The sequence below is a fragment of the Etheostoma cragini genome, unplaced genomic scaffold (genome assembly GCF_013103735.1).
Source record: "Etheostoma cragini isolate CJK2018 unplaced genomic scaffold, CSU_Ecrag_1.0 ScbMSFa_259, whole genome shotgun sequence".
NCBI classification, from domain to species: domain Eukaryota; kingdom Metazoa; phylum Chordata; class Actinopteri; order Perciformes; family Percidae; genus Etheostoma; species Etheostoma cragini.
Window position 1 is genome coordinate 46,530 of NW_023266767.1, and position 7,694 is coordinate 54,223.

At 40.7% G+C, this 7,694-nt stretch overlaps 1 long non-coding RNA gene and 2 other non-coding genes across 3 annotated transcripts; 2 read left to right on the forward strand and 1 right to left on the reverse strand.

Moving 5' to 3' along the window:
• Positions 1 to 62: 62 nt before the first annotated feature.
• On the forward strand, positions 63 to 1,126 carry LOC117940455. The gene is made up of 3 exons (XR_004655762.1): positions 63 to 196; positions 268 to 354; positions 916 to 1,126. It is a non-coding gene; the product is annotated as an uncharacterized LOC117940455 (long non-coding RNA).
• A 2,814-nt stretch (positions 1,127 to 3,940) lies between these two features.
• On the reverse strand, positions 3,941 to 4,012 carry trnag-ucc. The gene has a single exon. It is a non-coding gene; the product is annotated as a tRNA-Gly (tRNA).
• Positions 4,013 to 5,721: 1,709 nt separating this feature from the next.
• Positions 5,722 to 5,795, forward strand: trnat-agu. The gene has a single exon. It is a non-coding gene; the product is annotated as a tRNA-Thr (tRNA).
• The last annotated feature ends 1,899 nt before the right edge of the window (positions 5,796 to 7,694 follow it).

Genomic DNA, 7,694 nt, shown 5'->3' on the forward strand with positions numbered 1-7,694 from the left:
GTTTTGAAGTATAGCAAATGTGAAGAGTAGGGTAAATTACTGAAATGATATTTAGCTGGAACAAGTTCATTATATGTGCCATGAAACAGCAGAAACATTTGATTAACCGCAATTGCATTGTCCTTAGGCTTGAGTTTGCCAGTTGGCGGCACAAATGAAAGACATGATGATGAGCTGCAGAGGAGAATGATTAGAGGTAAGAAAGTTAGTGACAGAATCTTTTAAGAGCAACTTACAGACACTAACGGGATTTATTTTGTACTACAGATGTGTCTCCCAATAATATCTCCGTGAAGAGGGCCTTTGCACTTCTCCAGTCAATGGAGTCCAAGTTGATCCGAGCCGCTAAAGAAGGTGAGCAGAAAATTAAGGTTATGTTGTCTGGCTTTTGGATTAGCAATTCCTACCCATGTTTAATTTACGCTATATGACCATACAATTTGGGCATACAGCTGGCTTCTCAAATTATTCAGACATTTATATATTTAAAGAATACAACAATTATTGATTACGGACCTCGGCCTATAGCCACATCATTCACACTGTAATGTATATTGCAAGTGTCCAACAGTAAAACGAAAAATGAGTTAAAATTCAACTGTTTTTAAATTATGTGGCAATTTTCTCTCAAAAGCAACACTACAGCTAAGGTAGCTCTGTAGAGATCATGGAATTTTCCAAACCAAGTAAATGCAGCACATGAACAACACTGCTGTGCTAGTTTTATCTCAAATTCTGTAATGTTGTAAAACTTCATTGGTAATTAGGCCGGTGAAGTATTTTGGTGCAATTTAAGTCTTAAAAGGAAGTCTTAATAATTTCCTTTTTAATAAACAAAGAAGCCTTAGTGGTAAATTCTTTAAATTATTAACGTCAAGGGTAGTTGGAACTTAACGACTTCGACATATTTTTCAGCACAACTGGAAACCAATGAAGTGGAAGCTGAGGCAGCTATTAAAAAACTTGCAGATGTTTAATTGGCCCTGAACGGACCCGAACAGCTCAAAACCTGCCTGACGCTGGGCGACCAGCCCGCCAACCAGACGTCCGCCAACGTGACGCTGGGCGACCAGCCCGCCAACCAGACGTCCGCCAACGTGACGCTGGGCGACCAGCCCGCCAACCAAGAACTGCTAAGTTCTTCATTCCTAATATCATGTCTCAGACATTAGTTCTAGATAAAAATGCTAGTTGTCAGAAAGTCACCAGGTTGGCAATGTGCTTGACAATGGCAATACATTGCGCAGGATGTGAAGGCAGTGTGCGATACAGGCCAAATCCCATGGTGGGAATCAAGATCCACCAATGTTTCTGTCCACAATGTCCACCTGAATCCAGAAATGTCCCTGCCAGAGGGAAAATAGACTGATAACTGACTTCATGGTCTAAACATGTCAAATATTGCCGTACAATCCCCACATTGAGTCCAGATGTGTCCGTTTTGGTTTATGGTCCATGTTATTACCCCAAAAGATCACTACTAGGCCAAGGGCAACTGGACTTTGTAAAAGGTTCTTATCTGACAGTTGAAAGCTGTGGGGAAAGGGGGGTTCCAAAGCTAAAAGACCATTCAACAAGCAATTCTGATGCACTATACTGGCCCATTCAGGATGAGCACTGTATACTCTGACTGCAGCAACACAAGTTTACATTTCAGTGACATTTCATTTCAGTTTCAACAATTGTTTAAGCTGCTGCCAAAGTAAAACATCTGTGTGCAACCAATGTCCACTATTGAATTAAGTTAATCCAACATGTTCTTTTTTTCAGTGTGGGCACAGACCCTCTGGTCCCCTTTTTCAAAGAGGGGAACCACCACCCCGGTCTTCCACTCCTTAGGCACTGCCACAGACCTGTTGAAGAGGCGTAGTAACACTTAAAAATATGTTTTTCTTGCCTAAATTTTTACCCTTAAAGTGCTGCTGTTTCCACATGCTTTGGCCCTCTGGGATGACCCTGAGTTCATTGGGAAGTTAACAGTCTCAACTTGTTGTTTCTAGTGGCAGTGTGACACTAGCCCTTACTGACACAGAGCTACAGAGGTTAGAACACAGAATTTCTATTTCCGTCAAAGTAAATCATCTGAAAAATTAATAAAAAGCACTACTGTAAGCATATTATAGGGGCTATATACTAAAATAGTACTCTAGCCACATGTCTCACTTAGAACAGAAAAAATCCAGAAAACAATGACTTATAAAATGGATTTTATATGAATGTATTTCTACAGATATGTCTGTGCGTTTGTCTTATTTCTTATTTCTAAAAAAGCCAAAAAAGTGCTAAATACAAAACTTCTGAAATACAAAAACACATCCACATCACTCACAGGTATGTCTGAAAGAAGTACATACATAGATTTATAGAAATAAGTAATCATAATTTTATGAAATGGTGAAATGCCATCAGAAGTCCATATTTTTGCCTTCAGACAGCTGTAAGAGATCACAGGAATAGTTTTTGTTGGCCATGTTTGGTATCAATCAACTCTTCTTTTTATTGGCTACACAGGGATGCCAGTTTTATGATCTTATCTTCTAATTCGTGGGCTCCACTGTCAATCTTTCCCACGTGGGCCCAATGGGGAGTGTGAGATTTCATTTGCTTAGCTTGGGGGTATCTTGAGATACACTGATCCTATTGGCTGGGAACAACGTTCATTGCAAACTGCACAAGCCAGAGAATGTAACGGTGTCTTTGGTTTCTCTATAGCGTGCCCACGGGAAAAGATACACACGATAGAAACCAAGAAATGATGCACTATCTAGATTTCTCTACGTCAAAACTTGGGCTGAAACTACTAGATTGTGAAGGGACCAGATAATTATGGATTACAAGGCTTAGATATTCTAATACCTTAGGGTGTTTTCGATGTAAGAAACTAAGGTTTTTGGCGATCTTTTACCGCTGTGATTAAAGACACGAGGAGACAGGTAGGAAACACACACTCGATTAGACTCAAATCTTTGTTTCTTTACTTCAGAACATGATTATCACTGTTGTGAGTCACCTTATTGCTTCGTGTGTGGGCTCAATGGAATCAGGAGACGTTAAGCTTTCAAATGATGTATGGCCTGAGCGTGTTTATGACGGTTTAATGCTTACAATTTATGAAAGAAGTCAGCACTTCCAAAAAACAGCGAGTTTATTTCCCGTGGACGGGAACCGTCCGCCCAAGAACATACCTGCTGTAACAACCATAAAAAAGAGCATGAATACAGTTAAATAGATCTACTACAATGAAAACTGTACAATATGTACAAAGTGCTTGTTTGTGTCACAGGAGGTCTATCACTACATCCCACAACCCTACCAGTCAGATTACCACAGGAGCTAATATCTCATGTAGCTCTTTTAAAGACTCTACCATAATACCTGCTGGAGATGCCAGGTCCTCATACATGTAAAGCATGCGCCCTACCACTGAGGTGCATCCCCTGAAGATTTTTTAAAATTGTTTTCTGAGATATCTTTATTAATCCTTTTGGGATAACTCCCACAAGGATATTGAAATATCACTGAATAAAAGAAGAAATCCGGGTAAAACATGTAATATTAAATATGGCTTCAAAACCTGTAAATACAACTGTTGGACAATACAACGTTCACTGCAAATCTTGTAACACAGACTGAAAATAAATACTAAGAGACACATTGGTGGAGACTGGTGGCTTCCAGTACCTATGAGATAATACAAAAAGCAGTGCTATACCTGTTTGGACAAATGTTCATAAACGTTTCAATTGGTTAGTAGTAGTTACCAGACACAAGCAAAGTGCAAATCGTAGTGTGCTGCCTGTGTCTGTGGATCCTCTTGGAGGCAGCTTGATTGATTGATATGCTCCCTTATTTGTACATTAATTGGAAATTGAAATTGGACAAGCAACCTTTCTGGTTACTTCTTGACAAATAAAGCAAGTAACCACACAATGAAAATTGCTGCGATGGCTGGGAATCGAACCCAGGTCAACTGCTTGGAAGGCAGCTATGCTCACCACTATACCACCATCGCTGGAGAACCCAGTGAATGTCCTCAAAGGTTGGATTTTTCCTTTTTATTAAATAAAGGCATTTAGATAATTTTCCAAAAGATGATTGTTTAAATTCCTCTGTTTAGTCAACTGAAGCATGGGTTCCTAAACACATACATACCACTGTATGCATGAATACCTGCATGCATTTCAAAATGTAGGCCAAGTATGTACTTAAAAAAAAGAAACAGAGCCGTATTGACACAAAAAAAGAAGTTTACAGCAGAAAGCACCATTTTAAGAACACACAGCAGACCTACAATGAAATCATAATTGGGTCAACATTGTGGAAATATCTTCAAAACACCATGGAACCACTGCTCTGAAAGGCAACATTGGTTTGCCAGGCAGCTTCTTCCATGATATTAACACTTATGCTATTGGAGGCACACAACAATTACTGGCTAACTAAAGTCATTTAGTAATCTAAGCGTTCACACAGGATGTGGAACAAGAAAAGTCAAGAATAGGTTTTAAAGCTCTTGCCAAAAACAATGAATACAGCAGTACTTGCAATTCAGTATCTTTGTGCAAATTAATGTCCACTTTAATGTAGAGAATAGCTGAGTTCAAGCTTCCCAATAACATATCTCTGAAATTAGTTCTAGAGGGAAACAATTCATGTAAGAAGTGGGGTTTGAACACTAAAAAATAATACACAATAAAAAAATCAACCTCTACACTGTCCACATCTAGGCTAACAGGTAAAACGGGTTCTTGGATGTTTGACTGAAAAAAGTATGTTGGTGGTGGCATGTTGAGCTGTGACTTGTACTTTATGTTAACTGAAAGGAGCTCCAAATTTAGACTTAGTTGAACATATTGAAAATATTTCCACACTCTTGACCCAAATGTCAGTCTATTTCCCATCTAGTAGGCACATGTCTGGACACAGGTGGACATTTTGGACAGAAACAATGGGGGATCTTCATTCCCACCACAGGATTTAGCCTGCATTGCACATTGGGGTACAGACTCGGTAGATGCCTTCACATCCCGCGCAATGTATTGCCATTGTCAAGCACATTTCCACACAGGTGACTTTCTTCCGTGTCCCCATCAACCCATATATTTGGGCTGACAATAGGGAAACCTTCCTTTGATAACTATGACCTGGATGACTGAGAACCTACTATATCATGACATAGTTGACTTACCATATTATTATTTCTGTGAGAGATCCTACTAGACGTTGGATTATTCAGTTAGGATGGCTGAGTGGTCCAAGGTGCTGCGTTCAGGTAGCAGTCTCTACTGGAGGCGTAGGTTCAATATTGAGGATGTTGTTTTTGTTTTGTTTGTTGTGGTGGTGTAGCTTGGGGGGTGATGAGATAATTGACACAATCATCAGGGTGACACAATCATCAGAACACATTTGCTCACTGACTTTCAACAGTACATTCCCTTACCTACTTCACATACACTCCTTTGGTGGCTTGGCCATTCTTATCAAATATGGCTGCCAGAAATGAGGCAATGAGAAGGAGTGGGCTGGCGTTGTCAAACTGCTGAAGGGAGAGACCTGCCAGGTACTTATACATCTTCTGCAGACTATCTGCTGGAAAGGATTGATCCGCCAAGCCTAGGCGAGCTAACCCGTTACTCCCAATACTGCCAGTCAGTACACTGTATGTTTAGCTTATACAAGGTAAAAGACAAATTAAGAGTTAACAGGACTGCTACTCGTGTAGGTGCTGTGGCTTAGTTGGTTAAAGTGCCTGTCTAGTAAACAGCAGATCCTGGGTTCAAATCCCAGCAGCACCTTGTTGGTGGAAACATTACCTCTGTTGGTGTGTCATCATCACCTCTGAGGATGAACCTGGAGCTGTGGCCACCAGGAACTCGTTGTAAACAACTAAACAGAGTGCTGTAATGTGGTCTTTGGATCATTTATGTGAATCTAGCCATATCTATACAACAGAAAAGCATCCAAAATGCAAAGGCATATAGATTCTTCTTTCAGCTGCATATCCCAATATAGTCAACTAATATCAAATAATAAATGTATTAATTTTTATTGCAGCAGCATCAAAGATGTTAAATCAGGCTGTCAGTGCCCAAAGTGCCTTGGCTAGTAAAGTTCATGTTTATTTGACCTCTGACCTCAGTCAGCATCACATGCACCTGAAACCCCACCCAACAGTGATGTCACAGGGTCCTGGTGTACACCTGGGCCACAATCAGCCCCAACAAAACAAGGTTGAAAAGCATTGAAAAATGGGTTCAATCTAAGGTATGGCTTTCATGCAAGAATATATTGAGCTAGTGACCAGGGTTCCCACCATCCATCCATCTTTGTTGAGCAGCTCCAGCACGGGACCCCAAACTTCCCTTTTCCGAGCGACTTGGGGAGTGTGAGGCCAAGCTAGGTTGGAGATATAATCCCTCCACTTAGTCCAAAACCTCCTCCCAGCTGGACGTTCCTGGACCATCGCCCTAGGGAGGCCCCCAGGATGCATCCCTACCAGATGTCTGAACCACTTGGTGGACCGAGCTTCACTGGCTCTATGAGGGTGATGAGATGTGGATGATCAGCACCAATGAGAAGGAGTGGGCTGGCGTTCTTGACTGGCCTTCTATACCCTTGCCAACAAAGAGCACAACTGTCTGCATACAATGGTGTGAGAATGTAGATATTGCTCTTATTGAACGTAGTGCTAGATAAACCATCCATGACATTTTCATTTGATAGTCAACAATCAGGGAAAGCCGGAAAATATCAGTAGAGTTGACATTCAGAGTTCCCACTATGCTTTCACAACAACAAGGCCCTACTGTTACCAAGTGGCCGTGATCGTATAGTGGTTAGTACTCTGCGTTGTGGCCGCAGCAACCCCCGGTTTGAATCTTACCATTTCGCATTGATAGGAACTGGACAGCTCAGGATAAAGGTCCTGCAGGAGGCCCCACATGTTGGACTACAACAAAGATTTGACTGGCTTTGTGTACACTTGCCAACAAAGATCAACACTGTTTGCATAGAATGGTATGAGAAGCCAGGTACTCCCAATGCTTTTTGAACGGTATATCAGAACAGCTGTCAATGATTTGTTTGTTTGTGGTCTTGTGTGTATTTCTTTTTAGTTTTACACATTTTTGTGCCTTTATATGTGTGTGACATTTAAGTTATGGTTCCAATGGTTGATAATGGTTTGTTAATCTGTATATATTTTAAAGTTTTTGCCTGTTACGTTTAATTTATTGGGAAATAAAGACAGATTTTTTGTTAACAAAATGTTTTTCTGAACTTCAATGACATTCAAAACAATGCAGTCACAATGGTTGGTAAAATTTCAGACAAACTAACAATTTGGTCTTCAATCTCAATAAAAACAATGTTGGGAAACAAAAGTCTGCAAGGGGGGGAAGGGGAAAAAGGGGAGGAGGGAGGGAAGCAGGAGGAAAAAAGAAGGAAAAAAGAGGAAATGAGAGAAAAGATGAGAAAGATGCTAAATTACCCACAAAGTGTAAGAGTTTCTATTAAGTCAGATTTTAATTTAATTGCTAAAATTGGAATGTTTCTGAGAAATAAGGGAAGTTTAATGTAGATCCAAAGGTCACAGAACGTTCCCCACCTAGCACCAGCAGTGTCCATCCATCCATCTTCGACCGCTTATCCGGTATCGGGTCGCGGGGGCAGCAGCTCCAGCAGGGGACCCCAAA